Genomic DNA, 18,773 nt, shown 5'->3' with positions numbered 1-18,773 from the left:
CTGCTCAGGGTCCACCAGGTCACAGCTCTGGCTCAAGCTCCGGTTGCCTTCCCGGCACAGGCTGGCTCTTTCCTCCTCAGAGCACCCTGGGCTGGCTTTGGAGCCCCTCCTGCGGGGGGATCTCCGGCCCTTTTCCTCCCCGCTGCCTTCCTGAGCCGGGGAGCCCTTCAAAACGGCCTCTCCCACCAGGGTCTCAAGGGGGGATTTGTCCTCCGGGCTCTCCGTCCTCAGCTCGGGGCCTGGGGCAGGAAGCAAGAAGGACAGGGAGGGGATTTGCCTCCGGCCCACAGGGAAGGCCAAGGACATCCCCCCAACTCCGGCCCTGGCAGGACGGCGGCGCCAGCGGGGTTGTCCTGCAGCCGGGGCCATGCTCGGCTGACAGAGCCAGCACAACACCTGCCCAAAGGGACACTGACTTCCTCCTCACCTGCCTGGGGGGCCCAAGGCATCTTCCTCTTCCTCACAGCCTCCTCCTCCATCCGCCCAAGCTTTGGGAAGGACAAATCCTGATGAGGGGGAAAACAAGGGCTGAGCGCGTTGGCTTGGGGGTTCCTCCTGCCCAAGTCCATCTCTAGAACTCACTGGGCATCCTGTGACCATAAAAACCTCCAAAACACCAAGATTCAGCTCAGAAAAACCCAAACCACTGACATTCAGGCAAAAAATTTTCAGAAATAGCAAGATCCTTAGTCCCTCAAACTGCAAAAAGTTGAAATTCAGCTAAAAATACTCCAAAATATGAAGATTAGCCAAAACATTTCTCCCGGAAGTTCCCCCTCTCTGGTCTCTACCCTCTGGGGTTCAGAGGGTCTCCCCTGTCTGAGATGCTGGGGGTCCCACTGAGGGATGCTGGGAGTGTTGGGGGTCCAAAGGGTTCCTTCTCCTGTGACTCTCGTCTTACGGGTGCCGTGTTCCCAGACATTCCCCCTCTCCACATTCTCCACTGTGTTGTCCCAGGGATCCCAGAGGTCCCCACGGTCCAGGCTTCCCCTTCTCCTCTCCCCCGTCTCAGGCTCCTGGGTCGTTTCTCTCGCCCCTTTCCCATCGTGGCCGCTCCGCTCACCTGACAGCTGCAGGAACGGTAGGGACAGGGGTGGAGCAGGAACACGAACAGCAGCAAAACCAGCACCTCCCCCCCATCTCGTGGGTGCTCTGGAAGGGGAACTCATCCCAAATATCCTGGGGAGTGTGCGGGTGGTCGTGACATACTCGGGCTGCAAGCACAGATTTCCCTGCAAAGTCTGCAGTGAGTCAAGCTCTGCAGAGGGGATTGTGCCCCATGGATGGGATTGAAGAGGCTCCCTCAGGTCCCCAGCAGGAATCGGCAACCACCAATAGACACAAAAGGCCCCCACGAAGATTTCGGGGGGAGTGTCCTGTAGGGAAGGGACAGTGTCACTCTGCCAGGGCAGGGTTGGCAAGTGGGAGGCTGCTCCAGGGCTCTGCAAGAGGCCTCGTGCTCTGCTCAGCCCCACCACTGCCTGGTACCAACACCCCCGGCTGCCCCCGGCCCTGGGCAGCTCTGCTGCCACAGGCTGTGCCCTCACCGTGGCCCTGCAATGGCCCTGCCTGTCCCTCACCCGTGGCCCTGCCCGTGGCCCTGTCCCTTGGCTCTCTCTCTGCCACCTCAGTGTGGGGCACACGGGCTGGGGGTCCCTCCCAAGCCCCCCGGGCAGCCGGCGTTGGCTGGGGGGATGTGAGGGCTGGGCCTGCTCAGCACAGCCCCGGCCTCGTGCCCAGCACCTCTTTCCTGACCCACACAAGAGCTTCCTGGCCCCCCCAGGGCTCCCCTGCTGCTGCCTCTGCTCCTGGCCCTGCCTTTGCTGCTCCCTTGGCTGGGGCAGTGGCTGCAGGGGGGGGATGGCAGCAGCTTCAGCTCCATGGCACTTCCTAGGGGGAGCTCAGCCCGGGGGGGACGGGCAGGGACCTGATGGGGATGGACAGGGGCCCAGCAGGGACAGCCAGGGCCTGCAGGGGAAGGCACAGGGACAACCTGGCCCCCCACACTGCCACCGCTGTCTCTGCTCCTCCTTGCAGGCTCCGTGGCCAGGCACAGTTTGTGTTCCTGGGTGCCCACCATCTCAGCACTTGGAGACGCTCAAATCAGCGCCCGCAGCTCTGCAGCAAAGCCCCAGCTCACCTGGCACACAGGGGATGGACACAGCACCTTCTCAGGGATGGGCATTCACAGCTTTGTGTCTTCCCCACCACGGGGCTCTCCTTCCTCAGCAGCACCTCTGCCTTGCACTTATTCTCAGCCTCACCTCAGGGACAGCTCTGGGCTCACCTCTGGGCCACTTCTCAGCCTCACCTCAGGGCCTGGGCTCAAGGACAGGAACCTGCAGGGAGGGGACATCAGGTGCAAGCTCAGGGCTGCCTGCTTGCACTGGCCTCTGGGCTTCTTTCTCCTTCTACAACCAGCCCAGAACTCAGCCTGCTTTTCTAACACCACACATTTACAGACTAACCTTGGAGATAGATATGGACAGACATCTCTATCACCCTGGGGATAGAGCCTCAAGCATGTGCTGCCATAGGAATGGGAATCACAGAATCACAGAAGCAATCAAGTTGGAAAAGACCTCTGAGATCATCAAGTCCAACCCTGGATCCAACCCTGCCGTGCTTCCCAGACCATGGCACTGAGGCCACATCCACTCTCACCTTCAACACCTCCAGGGATGCTCACTCCACCCCCTCCCTGCCCAGCCCATTCTGATTACTCTCTCAGCAAAAAATTGCTTCCTAATATCCAACCTAAACCTCTCCTGGCACAGCTCAAGACCCAGCCCTCTTGTCCTACTGCTGCTTCCTGGCAGAACAGCCCCACCCCCACCTGGCTCCAACCTCCTGGCAGGGACTTGCAGACAGTCAGGAGGTCTCCCCTGAGCCTCGTCTTCTCCAGCCTCAACACCCCCAGCTCCCTCAGCCTCTCCTCACACCACTTGTGCTCCACTCCCTTCCCCAGCCTCGCTGCTCTTCTCTGCACCTGCTCCAGCCCCTCCAGGGCCTTCCTCAACTCAGGGGCCCAGAGCTGGACACAGCACTCCAGGGGTGGCCTCACCAGCGCTCAGTCCAGCCCAACAATCACTTCCCTGCTCCTGCTGACACACTCTTCCTCACACAGGACACCAGCCATTGGCCGTCTTGGCCACCTGGCCACACTCTGCCTCCTGTTCAGCTGCCTGTCCATCCACACTCCCAGCTCCCTTTCTGCCTGCCTGCTCTCCAGACACTCTGGCCCCAGCCCGGGGGGCTGACGGGGCTTCCTGTGGCCAAAGGGCAGGACCCGGCCCTTGGCCTGCTGGAACCTCATCCCCTTGCAATCAGCCCATGGATCCAGCTTGGCCAGGTCCCTCTGCAGAGCCCTCCTGCCTTCCAGCACATCAACACACCCCCAGCTTGGGGTCACCTGCACATTTGCTGATGAAATGCCTGGTTCTGCAGCAGCTGCAGATGCTCAAGGGGCAGCAGGACCAAGTCAGGGGCCTGGGGGGGTCTGGGGGGCTTTGAGGTCCAGGATGGTCCAGGGGAGCTGGGGAGGGGCTTTGGGGATTGAGGGTACAAACCAGGACATACCAGAACAGACCAGTACAGACCAGTACCTCCTCACTGCTCCCCAGATCTCTCCTGGACTTGGGCCACATTGTCCTGGGACATCTGAGCCCCCCCCAGTGCGCTCCCAGTACAGCCCAGTGCCCCCAATACAGTCCACTGTGCTCCTGTCCCAGGGTGCTGGGTGATCCCTCTTTGGGGGGTTGGAAGGGATTTGATGGGGGGGCTGCGGGAGATTTGGGGGGATATGGAGGGGTGGGATGGGGATTTAGGGGGTTTAGGGGGGCTTTAGGTGCATTTAGGGAAGTTAAAAGAGGTCTTAGAGGCATTGGGGGGTCAAAAGGATCTGTGTGGGGAGGGTATTAAAGGGAAAATGGGAGGTAGGGGATATTTGGGGGGTTAATGGGGCCGGGGGGGGGAGAGGAGGGGCTGCACCATGAGCAGCTGAGTCCTGAGACCTCCCCGGTGTCCTCAAGACCCTCTTGGTGTTCCTAATTCCCCCTTGACACTCCAAGACAAGCCTGGTGTCTCCACTGTCCCCAGGGCCTCCCCATTGCCATTATTCCCCCCTTGACACCCCCAATTCCACTGGCCCCAAGCCCCATCCCTGATGTCCCCAACCCTCCATCTCACCCCAGGAGCCCCCCCTGGACCCTTTGACCCCAAAAATGCCCCCCCACACGCTCACAGAAAGGCCAAGGGCATCTGGGGACACGTTGGGGACAGTCGGGGGGCTTTGGGGGGCACTGGGGGATTACTGGGGGATACTGGGACACACTGGGGGGAACCAGGAGGCACTGGGAGGGACTGGGGGGTTACTGAGGGATCCTGGGACGGCACTGGGAGGGACTGGGGAGTTACTGGGGGATTACCAGGACACAGGGAGAGACACTGGCAGGTTACTGGGCCATACTGGGGGTTACTGGGTGCTCACTGGAGAATCACTAAGCCATACTGGGGGGGCAGTGGGAGGTCACTGGGACACACTGGCTGGTCAGTGAGGGGGTTACTGGGCCGTACTGAGGGGTACTGGGATCCCCTTACCCAGATGCGGTACATCTCCCCCCCCGGACTTGGGGGGCACCCCCAGGACTCCTTCCCCTGGGCTGGGAGATCCACTGAACCCCACTGCTGGGCTTTAGGGGACCCCCGGGCCCCAGTCCCTTTGGGGTCTCTGTGTGCTGCGTGTTGGGGGTCTCTGGGGTTCGGGGGGGCATTGGGATCCCCTTTCCCTGGGGTCGGTCCGCCGGGCCGGCAGGGGGCGCTGTGACGGGAGCGGTAATGGCGGGTCGCGGGCAATGCCGGCGGGTAACGCCGGCGCGCCTGCGCAGTGCAGCCAGGGCGCTGGGACAGCCCCACCCCCCCGCACGGGTTCCAGGCCCCGCGCTCTGACCCTCGGGAACCCCCGAACTCCTCGGCTAATCCCTCCCGAGCCCTCCAGCCTTTCCACCCACAGCCGCGCTCCCCGCAGCCCCGAGCGGATCCCCAGAACCCCGCTCTCCGAGCGCAGCCTCACCTCCGCCGCTACCGCTGCCCCGCAGACAACATGGCGCTCTGCGCACGCCCCGCCTTTCGAGCTCCCGCCGCAGCCAATCAGCGCTCGGCCCGTCCCCGCCCCGTCCCTGCCGGTCCCGCCCTGTCGGGTGAGCGGGGCGGGCACGGCGGGAAAGCGGCGGGGGGGAAAGAGCGGGGGGGACCCCAAAGGGAGCGCGAGGGGCGGGGGGTCACCCCCAAAGGGAGCTGGAGGGAGCCGGGCTTTGAAGGGACTGCTTTTCCAAACTGCCCTGCTTATCCCGCATGTGCACACTTCTCGCCTGCTGGGATCTGGCCCAGACAAACCTGAAAATACCTGGAAGTGCCACCTCCACTAGCACTTCCTCCACAGCTGCTTTCAAGGATTTCTCTTCAATTTGCCAAGGAAATGCTTCCAGATCATACTTCCATCTACAAGTCAGAACACCAGCCTGCACCAGGACTCCTGCTTGTTTTCCCTGCACTTGCTGACAGGAGGTGCAGAGGCAGGATGTCAGCACTTCATTACCAACAGCCTTAATGGGGCATGACTCCACTTTTTAACCTTGGAAGAAGAGCAGCTTTTCCTTTTCCTCTCCTGTTTTTTGGGGTTAGTTTTTTTTTACCTTCTGAATAAAAGAACAAATGTGTAAATTGAAATAATCTGAACCCAACTTTTAAGAAGACTGACACCTTTGAGCAGCTTCCTCTTAACCCTTTCTCCATGTTGGAGGAGTGGCCAGATGAAGAGTTACCAGCCCATCCTGGCTTCCAGAATGGCACAGCTGGTGGTTAGAGATTCATCTCACAGTTATCTAGAATATGCCCAAACTTGTTCTGCCCTTCCTAATTCCTAACTCAGACCAATGGCTCCAAACCCAGCATCTGGGAGGCTGATTAGGTTGGCAAGAACATTTCCCTGTGTGATAACAGTGTGGGCACAAGGACTGGGAGTGTGTCATAAGAAATCTGACTTGCATACATGGAGTAGGAGATAAAAAAAACCACAGATAAGCAGAAAATGTTTGCAAGGAAGAATTGGCAGCAAATCTGCCAGAAGATTAGTGCAGGTGACTATCAAATACAGGAGAAAACATGATGAAAGGAGTAACTCATGACTCTTTATCTGAGCTATGAAATGAACAGTAACTTCAGCCACTGATGAGAGATTTTTTTAAATACAGAAGTGAGTTTGCAGTTGCAGCATTTTCCACATTAAAGCCTACAGCTGGTAAATAATAAAATAAGCAATTAAAAAGCAATCAAGCTTGCTGCATGAAAACCTCTCAAACAGGCTGCTTCAAACAACAGTCTTCTTGCTCCCCTCCTTCCCCCAAGCCCCAAAACTTCACCACATCTCAGGTCTGTACTACTCACACACATCACTTGGCAGAGGAAAGCCACACAAAACAAAAGATAAAGAACAATTACTTGTTTAGGTAGGTACTGATGGTCACGTGTGTGGAATGGGAGGTCCCAAGAGGAGTGTCAGCTTGGTGGATGGTCCCTCTTGGGAAGTACAGTAAGTCACCTGGCTGCAAGAAAATTGATATATTTAGGGCACCAGGTCAAACCTTACTGCAGTCAGAGAAAATACTCTCTGAGCAGACAGTCTGACAATATATATCCTTTAGAATCACAAAATGGAGCAGTCCTGGAATGTACACTTTAATAACATAAAGAACACTAAGCCAGAAGTTCAGAACCTTAAACTTTCCAACCTGCTGTCAATATTTGCTGAAAACGTGAAACAAGCTTTTTAACATCACAGAACACACAGACTCCCACTGAGCTGCAGGAAGAGGACAAAGAAGCAACTGAGATGGACCTGCTGGCAACACAGTGGGCTGGCAGAGGAGCAGTGAAATGGGGATTTGGTCAGATCACATCAAAAGAAAAGGCTAGTATTCCACGAGAAAAGCCAAATACTCTATAAAAATGGTAATCTGTTACAATACTGTTGTCTGAGATTTTCAGTTAAAGCACTTAAAAAACAGGTACGACCTTCCTCCTCCTCCTCCCTATCTTTCTTCTCACCTATGTAAATTAAAACTCCACACTGAAAAAAAACTAGATAAAGAAAAGTCAAGACAAGAAAGGTGTAAAGCACATAAAATTGCCTCCAAGAAGGAAATAAAAGTTTACTTATGGCTTGTCCTGTAAACACCTATAGAGTTGGACAGCACAGTCAAAGAAAACTGCCTTCCTTACCAGAGTGGGGACTACACCAACCAAGAGTATTCTGAATTCTCTTCATTTGAAAGATGGAGAAAGGAAATATTCTAGAAAGATGTTTAGGGAGGAAATAGAGTCAAACAACAGCACCCCCCTCAGAGGCAGCCACAAAGAGACAACCAAACTTTGACACCAGCCACCCAGAAGAAATGGGTCACAGGAAGTGAACAACAGCAAACAGAAGAAAAATAAATTAAAAACTTGGATAACTTTTAAGCCCATCATTATTCCATAAAAATGAAAGGCAATGAAGTCTGGTCCCAAATATTCCAGAAATGAAAAAGGGAACTGTAATTTACTAGACTTTGCATCACCCAGTACACGATGACGATTGAATATTCCCCTCTGTCAAACAACACAGCTCATGATGTCAGCATCCCATCCAATGGGTCACACTATTCCTAAAACACCTACACCATCCAACATGTCACACTATTCCTAAAACACCTACACCCAAATGCAGCTCTGGACACTGAGAAGAGCAGAGAGAGGCTCCAGAACAGGCCAAAAGGCAGAGAAACTCCTGAGGATCCCAACATGGAGCAGCACCACCAGCTGGACAAGTAACACTTCAAAAGCAGGTAAAACAGAACAGGACAAGCACCAGATTCCCTGCTGACACTCAGTAATCTTCATGAAATGTTCCTTTTATTCCAAAAATCAACCAGCAACCAAACACTTGAATTTCAGGTTTGGAAAAAGGAAGAGCAATTAATACAGCAAGTTTATGTGGGGTTTGGTTCATGCTTCTCTTTATCAGCCAAGGAAAAATATTTAAATCTCATTCACCAGAACAGTGACAATGTTCAGTGCAGCAGTAAATCTCAGTGCACAGAAGGATTAGCCTGAGGGATTACAGGCAGCATGTAAAAGCATAAAAATGTAAAAGCATAAAAATGTTTTAGAACCATACACAAATCCAGTGTTTTTTCTGCACACAACTCCACAAACATGACCTAGGAGTCAGGGTGCCCAACCTGGAGAGTACTAGTCAATTTACAGAAATAACTGGGGGTTTTGGCCCATTATTTAAATACTAGAAGCAAAGGATACCTTTAAAAAAGGATATAGACAACTATCACCCAAATTTCTCGTGCTCGCAGTGTGCAAACCCTCCCCTCAGTTTCACAGCCACAATCACTGCCTTCAAGAAATGGACCACTTTTAACTTTTCTGGCAATCACAGCCCAGACCACCTAAGGCAATGAAATTCTCATACCTTTAATATGAACTCATGTGTGGAATTCCCAATCCTATCTTCTGATTCCACATTATATTCCCGAGCTAAAGGCACCGGTGGTTTATAGAGCCGCCAGTGTTTCTCGCCTTCCAGCTGAAGGATAAACACCTGCAAAAGACCATAAATCCAAATCCATAAGGAAGTAATTCCTTTCACATTAATTTTTAGATAGCTACAATTCAGAGAAATTTAAATTTGAACTAATTTTTTTTGTCTCTATTTAGAGACAACAGACAGAGGAGTTGTGAAGTGGGATCTGTTTTATCCTAAGGCAGGCATTTGGAAATCCCTGTTTCTCTCCAGTCACTTAAGTAAGTGCTAGAGAACTAACCCAAAAGGAACATCTGCCACACAAATATCCAAAATTTCAGGTGAAAGAGGCTTATCCCCAACAGAGCATCAGAAACCTCTATAGGGTGCCCAATGGGGGTAGATGGCATGAGTTAGAAATGCTGGATGTGAGGCTGCTGAATAACAAGCATAAGGAAAATGAAACCCCAGGTGTATTGAATGGAAACGAAAATATTAAAAAGCAAAATATACCTATAAGGATTAGATTTTTTGATTTGGTTTAAGTGGGATAGTCCAATTTTTTCTTTATAACGCAGTGTATATTTGTATGTTTCTTTTAGAAGCTGATTTAAAATGCATTTGGACCACAGGAATTCATCATATCAGTAACTTCTTAAAAACAGCAGGACCAACAAGCACAACCAGTCTGCTGTTACAGTCCAGCTGAAGAAAGAGCAAGTACTTAGTAAAGGAAAAAGGACTTGTAAATTCTTGGGGCCTGAATGAAGTGAAAATGAAAAAACAGGTGCTAGAAAGCTTCTGCAGCTCTGAAAACAAACTTCTCTTTTTATCTAATGGAAATACCAGGTCTGGAAAACCCAGTTTACATGCTATTATGATTAGATATTACTATTAGTAAATTTTCAGCAAAAATATGTAAGAAAAATGACTACAAGGAAACACAAATAAAAAAACCCCACATTTTCCTATAATGTTTAGTGGGGGGGAGGGTTAGAAGCACACACACAACAGCAAACACTGCCATCAGCAAAAGCCCATGCACAATTTCACAGGCAAGGTTGTGCTGTCCTACCTCAACATCATCATAGTGAGGAGGAAGGCCCTGGGATCCCTGGGCAGTGATGTAAACATTGGACCCCACCAGAGACCCAAAGTAGCACTCCAGCTTCTCCTGAATCTTCCACAGCTCCTCCTGTAAAAAAAAAAGATGCTGTTACTTGCTGAAGAGCTCAGCCAAGCCCAGCCCACATCCTCCCCATGGCTTGGGAAGAATGATCACATCAGGGACACAGAGGCTGGGAAGGAAGGTGCTCTGTACCAGTGTTTCTCCTGAAGGAGAGCACTGGAGATGCAAAGGGGATCTGCCATGAGAGTCATTGCTAAGCCAAAAAGTCTGGTGCCCCAACCTGGGTTTGTTCTCTTCCCTGTGCCATCTTTAGGCTGCACAACCAGACAGACAAGGCTGAACAGAGGAAAATAATCCCACAAACAGCAAAACACCATAAGACAAGAAGCACATGCAGGACCTGCATTCTCTCACCAGAGAGAACATACAAAGGTTAGAGACCTTTCACCAGTTACTCCAATCATTTGGGAATATTCAAAACCAAACTTGACTCATCCACACCCCACATGTGACAGACAAGGCACCGAAGGGAAACAGCAGAACGTGCCAAGTACCAGATCCACACAAGTGCAGCTTGGCCATTAAAGCTGACATCAGCCAGGAACACTATACCTGGGACTCAGCTTGTATTTGGGATCTTATTTGGGTCCACCTCACAATTCAATTGTGTTGACACCTTCAAGACTACCTGAATCAAAGCACCTCCAAGAATCCAAGTCCTTTACACAACTGTGCAGCACCACTGTCTCATTCTCAAACTCAAGGACTGAGAACACTCAGCTAAAATGGGCTGGTACCTTTCCATGGTGCAATTCACTGGCAAGAACACTGGAAATGTTTCACATGGTTTCACACCTTGCCCTCCATTAAAGGGAAGTGGCTCAAAAGCCACAAAGTTTGCACAAGGAAACAGTGGGGCAGAAGGGATAATTTAAGCACAGATGCCTAATCATCAATTTTGTGCATTTGGTTTTGTTTCCAAACTTTTATGTGACAGAGCAAAATTTTAAAAAGAATATATTATTACACATATTGTAGCATGAATCAGATTTTGTTCTTACTGCAGAGCAGTGAAACATGATGGACGGTGCAAAAGTATAAACTGTGTTTTAATACAGCTCATGTAAAGATTTCAGCAGGTCATCAATGTCAACCACTTCCCCCGGGGACAGAGATGAAGCCATGTCTAGTGCAACTCAAGCAAAACACACCACATTATTAAGCCAGCATCAATTATATCCAGTGAAACAATCCCACCTTAAATCTCTGAGGCTGATGAAACTGTATTGTTGCCTTTTTCTGGTCAAAATCCTTCTTCAGCTGCATGTAATTCACTCTGCCTTCTTTATTTAAAACCTTCTTCTTTCCATTCACACACCTGCAGATATTCACATCTCGCCCATAGTACAGGCCCTGGCTGCACAGCTCCTTCAAGTCTGACAGCTGGAACAGGGACAGGCAGTAAGCAGCCACCAGGGGATCATTGCTCTGGACGAGCAGTGGCTTTTGCTCCCAGTACTCCTTGAAAAACACCTCTTCTTTGATGGGGGAGACCAAGCTCCCGAAGAGGCTGTCTGGGTTCTCAAAACTCAGGACTGAGGGAGAACAAGCTGCTTCCAGCTTTGCTCGTTTACACTGTGCCTGTGTTTCTTTTCCCATTTCAGCATGCTTCCCTCCTTTCTTGGGCATGGTTCCTGTTCAAGAGGAGAGAGGACCAAAACAATCAACCAGCAACACAACCTCAAGAGCTCATGGGCCCAGAGCAACAACTCTTACCCTACCCAGTGGGATATCAGAGTATCCCGGGAACAGCTCTGGTTTCAGAGCCTCACTATTTGCTCCAAAGCATTAACAGTTTACAGAAGACAGGGAACATTGTTAGGCCTTCCTGTTGATGCTCTGTAATTACTACATTTACAAGTTTAAAACTTGTAAAATTTACCAGTTTAAGAACTAAAAGGCCAAGATTCTGCTTTCAGTCCTGTCGAGCTGTCAAACTTTGTTTATGTAGAACAAAAAGAATTCTTTCATACAAGCACAGACATTTCATTTTAAAGCTGGAAGTCATTTACTTTGTTTTCCCCAGGCAGATAGTATGATTGTGTACCATTATGCAAAAATAAAGAAGTTGATCTACAAATGGTTTGGCTGCCAAATTCTCAGGAAAGTTAAGGGGGAAATCAAGTAACTGTAGGTAGGTAACTGCGCAAGTCTGGAAAGCCAACACCTGAGAAGTTTGAACATGCTGATGCCATAATTTCTAAGTAAAAATGACAGCTCTACTCCCTACACCCATTTGATAGGAAATGCTATCAATTTGTTGAGATACTTTTATTTACACAGATCCCGTATTTTGAAACTTAAACTCCAGTTGTGGTATTTACATGCAGCACTAAGTTCTTCTGTGCAGCAGGACACCCTTGCTGGCCCACTAACTCCTGGGCAGTGTTTCATCAGCAGCTCCTGCACAGCCTGTCCCTCAACAGTAACCGAGGGTCACCTCAGCCCTGCAGGAGGGAATTCACATCACCTCCTTCCTGAGAGAATGAACATTCCCAACTGCAGCACGAGGCAAGGGAACGTGTAAAAAATTAAAGACTGAAAATCAGTCCCTGACTGACAGCAAGATCTGAAGATGCTGCTGAAGGCACCAAGATCTAAAGCTGACATCCCCAAATGACAGCAACACAAATGCAACCAAGCCTGGATTAATAGTTTTGAATTCCAGACCTAAATCCATTGTACCAACCTCTCAGCTCATTCACGCTGATTTAAAGAAGTTACATTCAGATATTTACTATTCATAGAACGCAGCTTCATTTACAACACGTGCTGTTCTGTAGCGTTCTGCTGGTTATTACAGCTGTTCCAAGCCCCCTGCCATGGGCAGGGATACCTTCCACAAGATCTAGTTGCTCAAAACCCCATGCAACAGGATCCAAACAGGCCTTGAGCACTGCCGGGGATGGGGCATCCACAGCTTCTCGGGGCAACCTGAGCCAATGCCTCACCACCCTCCAGCAGAAAAAAATTCTCCCTTACATTTAGTCTAAACCTAAACCGTTCAGCTTAAACCCATTGCCCCTTGTCCTGCAGCTACAGGCCCTCATAAAAAGTCCCTCTCCATCTTTCTTGCACCACTTAAGTCCTGACAGGCTGCAAGGAGGTCTCCACAGAGACTTCTCCAGATTGAGCCATCCCAACTCTCCCAGCCTGTCTCCGCAGCTGCTCCATCCCTCTCATCATCTTCCTGGCCTTCCCTGGACTTGATCCAACAGGTCTGTGCCCTTCTCACGCTGGGAGCTCCAGAGCTGGATGCAGCGCTCCAGGTGGAGAATCACCAGAGCGCGGCAGAGGGGCAGAACCCCCTCCCTCACCCACGGCCCGCTGAATGGGATGCAGGATACGCCCGGATTTCTGGGCTGGGAGCTCAGCGCCAGCTCAGCCCCAACTTTCCACCCACCAGCACCCCCAATTCCTTCCGTGCCGGGCTGGAGGACAAACCCCAGCGCAGAACCCCACACGGGAGCAGCTGCTCCCCGCCAGGGCTGTTCCCTCCCACACCACGGCAGCTCCCTGGGAAGCGGCGGGAATACCGCCAGGCACTGCGGGAATACCGCCGGGCACTGCGGGAATACCGCCGGGCGCAGCGGGAATAGCGCCGGGCACAGCGGGAATAGCGCCGGGCACGGCGGGAATACTGCCGGGCACGGCGGGAATAGCGCCGGGCACAGCGGGAACACCGCCGGGCACAGCGGGAATACCGCCGGGCACAGCGGGAATATCGCCGGGCACAGCGGGGATACCGCCGGGCACAGCGGGAATACCGCCGGGTATAGCGGGAATACCGCCGGGCACAGCGGGAATAGCGCCGGGCACAGCGGGAATACCGCCGGGCACAGCGGCTCCGAGGACACGCGGTGTCCCCGCTCCCCCCTCCCGGCTCCCGCCGCCTCCATCCAGCCCCTTCCCGTCCCGCGGCCCCGCACTCCACCGGGCAGGAGGGCGGATCGCGTGGGATCGGGGCGGGCCGGGATGGATCGGGGCGGGCGAGGGGAGGCGAGGTCAGGCAGGATGTGCCGGCTGGAAGCGGGAGGCGGTCCTGCCGCGCTGGGAGTCACGGGAGGAGCCGCTTCCGGGCGGCCAGTAGGAAATCCGGCGGCATTCCAGTGTCATTCCAGTGGGTATTCCAGTAGGAACGCAGCAGCACTAAGGTTAATCAATCTGCTTCATACAACGGTGCCTGGGCTTCAGCTGCGTTATTTATTTTTTTTTCCTGGACCAAAAATCTTCTTCTAGAGTCTCCCTGAGTCTCCCTCAAAGAAAACTTTGGAATCCTCACCGAGCACGTGAAAACTTCCAGAAATATTTTTAGATGCCTGTTAATGGTTTGGTTTACGTTGGCTAATGATGTCAGAAACAAAAGAAAATGTTAGGTAGGCTTTGCTGAAGCTTTGTTCTTGTGTACTGGCTTGAAGGATACGAAGCAGAACTAGCAGAAATAAAAAAGGTGGATTTTGGAAACCTCAGCAGCCTTACAGTGCACGGCTGATGTTGGTACAAAGTTACACTGCCATAAGTGTAACTAGAAGGACCTTTCAATGACAGGTAAGAGAGGGGACTGTGTCCTGTCAACAACTTAAGGAGGGAGAATAACAGAGCCTTGCACATCTCCAACACCAGTTCAAATCCTTCCCTTTACAGAAAGTGGTTTTCAGTCTTGTTCCTCCTCACAGTGTGGTTGTTACACAGTCATAACTTCTGCTTCCCTGGCACTAGCTGGATCATTTGGAACAAATGTTGTGATTCCAGTGGGTTCTGCATTCATGGATGCATCCAGCAAATTCCTGTGTGCTGAGCAGAGAAAGTGGCAAAGTATAATATATAGAAAAGGGGAATGGAGGAGAGAAAAAGGCAAACGCTGCTCTAAAGTCCTTGTTCCTTTACCACCTGGACCACTCTGTCGCCAGCTGACCAAAATATCATGGTCACTTGAACATGAAATAAGGATTAATCAGCATGTGGCTGGGTTACCAGCAGAGAGATTTTGCCAGGGGTGAACCTACAGCTGTCCTAATTGTAGAAATGTGTACAAATTAGATAAAAAAATTTAAGTTTCTTTAGAAAGCTTTTTTTTTCATAGGCCTGTGAGCTTCAAAGAAAAAGAAGACAATCTCCACTTTCTAATTCTGAGTTCATCACTACATCCCTCAACATCCAGGACATTTTGCAAAATTTATTAAACTTCAAATATTTTAATGTAAATGCTCACCAATAGTTGGGATATTCAAAGTGAAAAATAGGTCACTGTCATGAAATTCTCTTTATTTCTTTCATGAGAATTAGCAAGCTTTGAAGAAGGAAGTAGTTCTCCAGACTTAAAAGGTTGCATCACCTAAATTAACACTCACAGGATGTTTTCTCACTACAGATGGGCGCACCAGCAGATGCTAAAAATAGAGAGGCCACATCCTGCACCTCAGCCGGTCACAGACACCCTTAAAAGATGTTATTTCTGTTCCAAAAATCCACAAAGTACCTCAGCATAACTGCCTGAACACCATCAGGGTGAATACTCAAACAAATACACATTTACATAATGGCTGTGGTGTTTTTAATTTGCTGTGGGACATAAACGCCACACATCTGACCGGTGGTGCTGGACAAGATCGTCCAGTGACGAAGGCAAGTGCTTCCAACTCCAGGGCTGTCTCTTGAGCCGCCTCTAGAGTAGAATATCAGGGAATATCTCCGCATCTCTGTTCCGTCCTGCGATAGCCTCCATCCCTTCCCCAAGCTCTGGCAGTCCTGGTGGACTGCAGGCAGATTAGCCTCTGCCTAAGGGACAAAATCCAGCCTATACGGCAAGGACTTCAAGAATTTCAGTTTTGAGCCAGTAGGGCACTGCAGTACTGTTGTGTAAACACTAAATAAGGAGAAGAGGAAGGAATAAAATAGAAACTTTTTTTTTTTGGTTGCAAACAGTTTTTTTTCACGTGGGGTGAGGGTGGATATTTGGGAAAGGTTCTTCCCTCCGAGGGTGGTTGGCACTGGACCAGGCTCCCCAGGGCAGTGGTCACAGCACCAAGGCTGGCAGAGTTCAGGCACACGGTGTGACTCTTGGGGTCGGTGCTGTGCCGGGCCAAGGCTTGGACTCGACGCTCCTCGTGGGTCCCTTCCACCTCAGCATGTTCTGTGATGGTGCGATGAGTTCCCTCTCTTTCAACACTTTTGTTCTTTTCAGGGCTCCTCGCTGCCCGGGGGCCGAAGCCCGCCTTCCGCGCGCCTGCTTCCCTGCCCGTTGTGGCGGCCGCAGCCAGGCGCTGAGTGCCCGCTCCCGGGCTGGCACGGCCGCTCGCTCCAGGAGTGGGGGGGCAGCGCCGGCGCCCCGAGGATTCCCGGGATTCCCTCGCCGGTTTCCAGGCAACGCTCCCTGCGCGCTCCTCGCTCCAGGGCCGAACGTGCGCAGCCAATGGGAGGCGGCGGAGTGGGCGAGGCGGGGATTGGGCGGGGCGGGGGTGGGGCCGAGAGGGGCGGTTGGTGGGGTTTGGGTGGGAGCGGGCGGGGCCGGGAGTGGGAGCGCTGCCGCTGAGCGACCCCCGGGCAGCGGCCCCCGGGCAGCGGCCCCAAGAGCCCCGGCGAGTGGTCCCCGGTGCGCGGCCCCGGGGGAGGGACCCCCAGTGTGCGGCCCCCGGCGAGTGGCCGCTGGTGAGCGACCCCCCGTAAGTGACACCCGGTGAGCGACTCGCGGTCAACAAGCCCCGGTAAGTGACCCCTGGGGAGGGACCCCCGGTGAGCGACCCGCGGTGAACAACCCCTGGCAAGTGACCCCCGGGGAGGGACCCTCGGCAAGTGACCCCCGGGCAGGGACCCCGGTGCGCGGCCCCCGGGGGTGTCTGTCCGGGGCTGGGCGCGTTCCTTCCCCGTGCAGAGCCGAGCGGGGCCGTGGCGGGAGCGGGGCCGGAGCGGAGCCGGCCGGGGGGGCAGAGGGGAGCCCTGAGCCGCCTTCTGCCGAGGGGGCTGCTGGAAAGGAGCCTGCGCTGGGAGGACCGGGGGACGTGGCCCGAGGCTGAGGCAGGGGAGCTTCAGGTCAGCTCCTGGAGAAAGGTTTCTCCCTGTGTTTTTCGGGGGGGGCTCGGGCACTGCAATGGGTTGCCCGGGCGGAGCCAGCACCCCGGCAGGTGTTTCAGAGGCGCCTGCATCTGGCCATGGCTGACACGCTTTAGTGGTTTGGGGGTTGCTGGGGCAGTGCTGGGCTGACAGTTGGACTTGATGGAATCATGGAACGTGCTGAGTTGGGAGGGTCCCACTGGCACCGTGGAGTCCAGCTCCTGAGTTTTAGGCACCACTAAAGGAACTGAATCTGCATCGAGCTGTTTGGCTCCAAAAACTCTTCTGCCCCTAGTCTACACTGCCAAGTAAAACAAAACAGACCGTGCAAAATAGAGGCCTGTGTTCCCCCCAAAGGGAAGGCAGGCAGTTACAAACCAGGACAATAAATCAAAGCTCAGAAGATACGTTCATGGTCTCCACAGTTGTATGACACATCAAACCAGTCCTCTTTTCATTACCCGTGTAGAACTCTCATCAGGAACCCCAAACTTTCTTCTGTGTATTTGTATAGATATGTAGAGATATGTATAGGTAGATAGATATACATACATAGATATGTATAGGTATATATTTGTGTGTATCTCTGTAAGATTCTGTATCTTTGGATGTGATATTGGCATGCTATTGTTGTGTGGCAACAAGTGGACTTAAAAGGTTGCAACACTTTAGGAGATCACCTTTCTGCTTGTGGGTCCTATTTTTTAAAGAAGGTATCAAGAAAAGAACTCTTTAGCCAAATATAAGTTAAGACATTAATCAGAGCAAATGTATTGATTTTTATTTCCAATTGTACAACAAGTCATTCAACTATTTACATACTCTAAAGCTGGGTTGGAAACTGCTCCCTCAGAAATAAGAAAAACTGTTTTCCAAGGCTGTTACTGACAGCCATGGCAGAGTTTCCAATAACAACTCCCCATTCTTGAAATGCAAAGCCTGAAAAATGAAACAAGCATTAACCTGGAATTCTTGTTGCCAGCACTGATCTGGACAGAAGTTATTAGAGAGTGGAGCAAAGCTAGCACCACAAACAACCTTGGGCTCCGCATTCGTTTGTCATGGCAACAAAGTTTTGCATTTCAACCCATCTGCTAAGGAAACCTTGCTAGAAAAGTGAGCTTATAACACTACTTTTCTTAAGAAGTTAGGAGGCCTTAATCCAGTGTACACAGATGAGACCCTGAAATAGGAGAGAGGCCAGTTGCTGATGATCAGTGCAGATGAGGAATGAGCTCTGCTGAGTAGGCTTCAAGCTTTGTGATTTTTACAAGTGGACTATTTCAAATCTGTTGTAGAAGAAACAGTCTTTTCTGTTTTATCAACTTTCCACTTTCAGAATACTGGAGTTTATCCCTCAAATTCAGCCTGTAGTTTCAAAAGATAAAAATCCTTACAGGAAACCTTTCAGCCTCAGTAGCCAATTGCAACATGCCCAGGGAAGTTCAGCAACAGCACCATTCATTAAATGAACTGTTCTGGACCAGCAATCCCAGAGAGATTGAGCTCCAGTGCTGAACCCCATGGAGTGCCAAGTGCCATAAGAGCTGATTTTTGGCTTCGCTGAGATTCTCTCTGGTTTCATTTGGTGTAGCTGGTACATCTGGAGCAAAGGGTCTGGGCAAAAGTACATCCTTTGAAGGGTACAGTACAAATCATGTGACAAGATGAGCGATTTCTCTAATTGTAGAAGTAGATTAGATACAGAAATGTATTTTTCTACCTCCTCTTTCCGCACTGCTGCTGTATTCCTTCATCATGCCCTGTGAGCAGTCCCAGTGATCTGTGATTGACGCCATAAGGGACTTGCTAACAGGGAACAAACACCTCCGAGACAAAAGGTGTCACCACAGAAAGCTCTTGCTGCCCAAGAAGTGCCCAGGCGGCCCCAATGACTACACCTGAAGCCAAAGGATCCAGACGTTCTTTTCTGGTAGAAAGAGCTACTGTTCCCTTTTTTCA

At 51.6% G+C, this 18,773-nt stretch overlaps 1 long non-coding RNA gene and 1 pseudogene across 1 annotated transcript; both read right to left on the bottom strand.

The window, feature by feature from the left end:
• LOC135405246 (zinc finger protein 850-like) overlaps window positions 1-18,773 on the bottom strand; it is a 195,080-nt pseudogene that overhangs the window by 93,093 nt on the left and 83,214 nt on the right.
• LOC135405667 (uncharacterized) lies at window positions 980-2,555 on the bottom strand. The gene is made up of 3 exons (XR_010425925.1): window positions 2,312-2,555; window positions 2,141-2,264; window positions 980-1,070 (listed from the first exon to the last, which is right to left on the bottom strand). It is a non-coding gene; the product is annotated as an uncharacterized LOC135405667 (long non-coding RNA).

This window comes from Pseudopipra pipra, chromosome W, assembly GCF_036250125.1.
Source record: "Pseudopipra pipra isolate bDixPip1 chromosome W, bDixPip1.hap1, whole genome shotgun sequence".
In the NCBI taxonomy this organism is placed as follows: Eukaryota; Metazoa; Chordata; class Aves; order Passeriformes; family Pipridae; genus Pseudopipra; species Pseudopipra pipra.
This window is presented reverse-complemented; position numbering and strand designations above follow the sequence as displayed.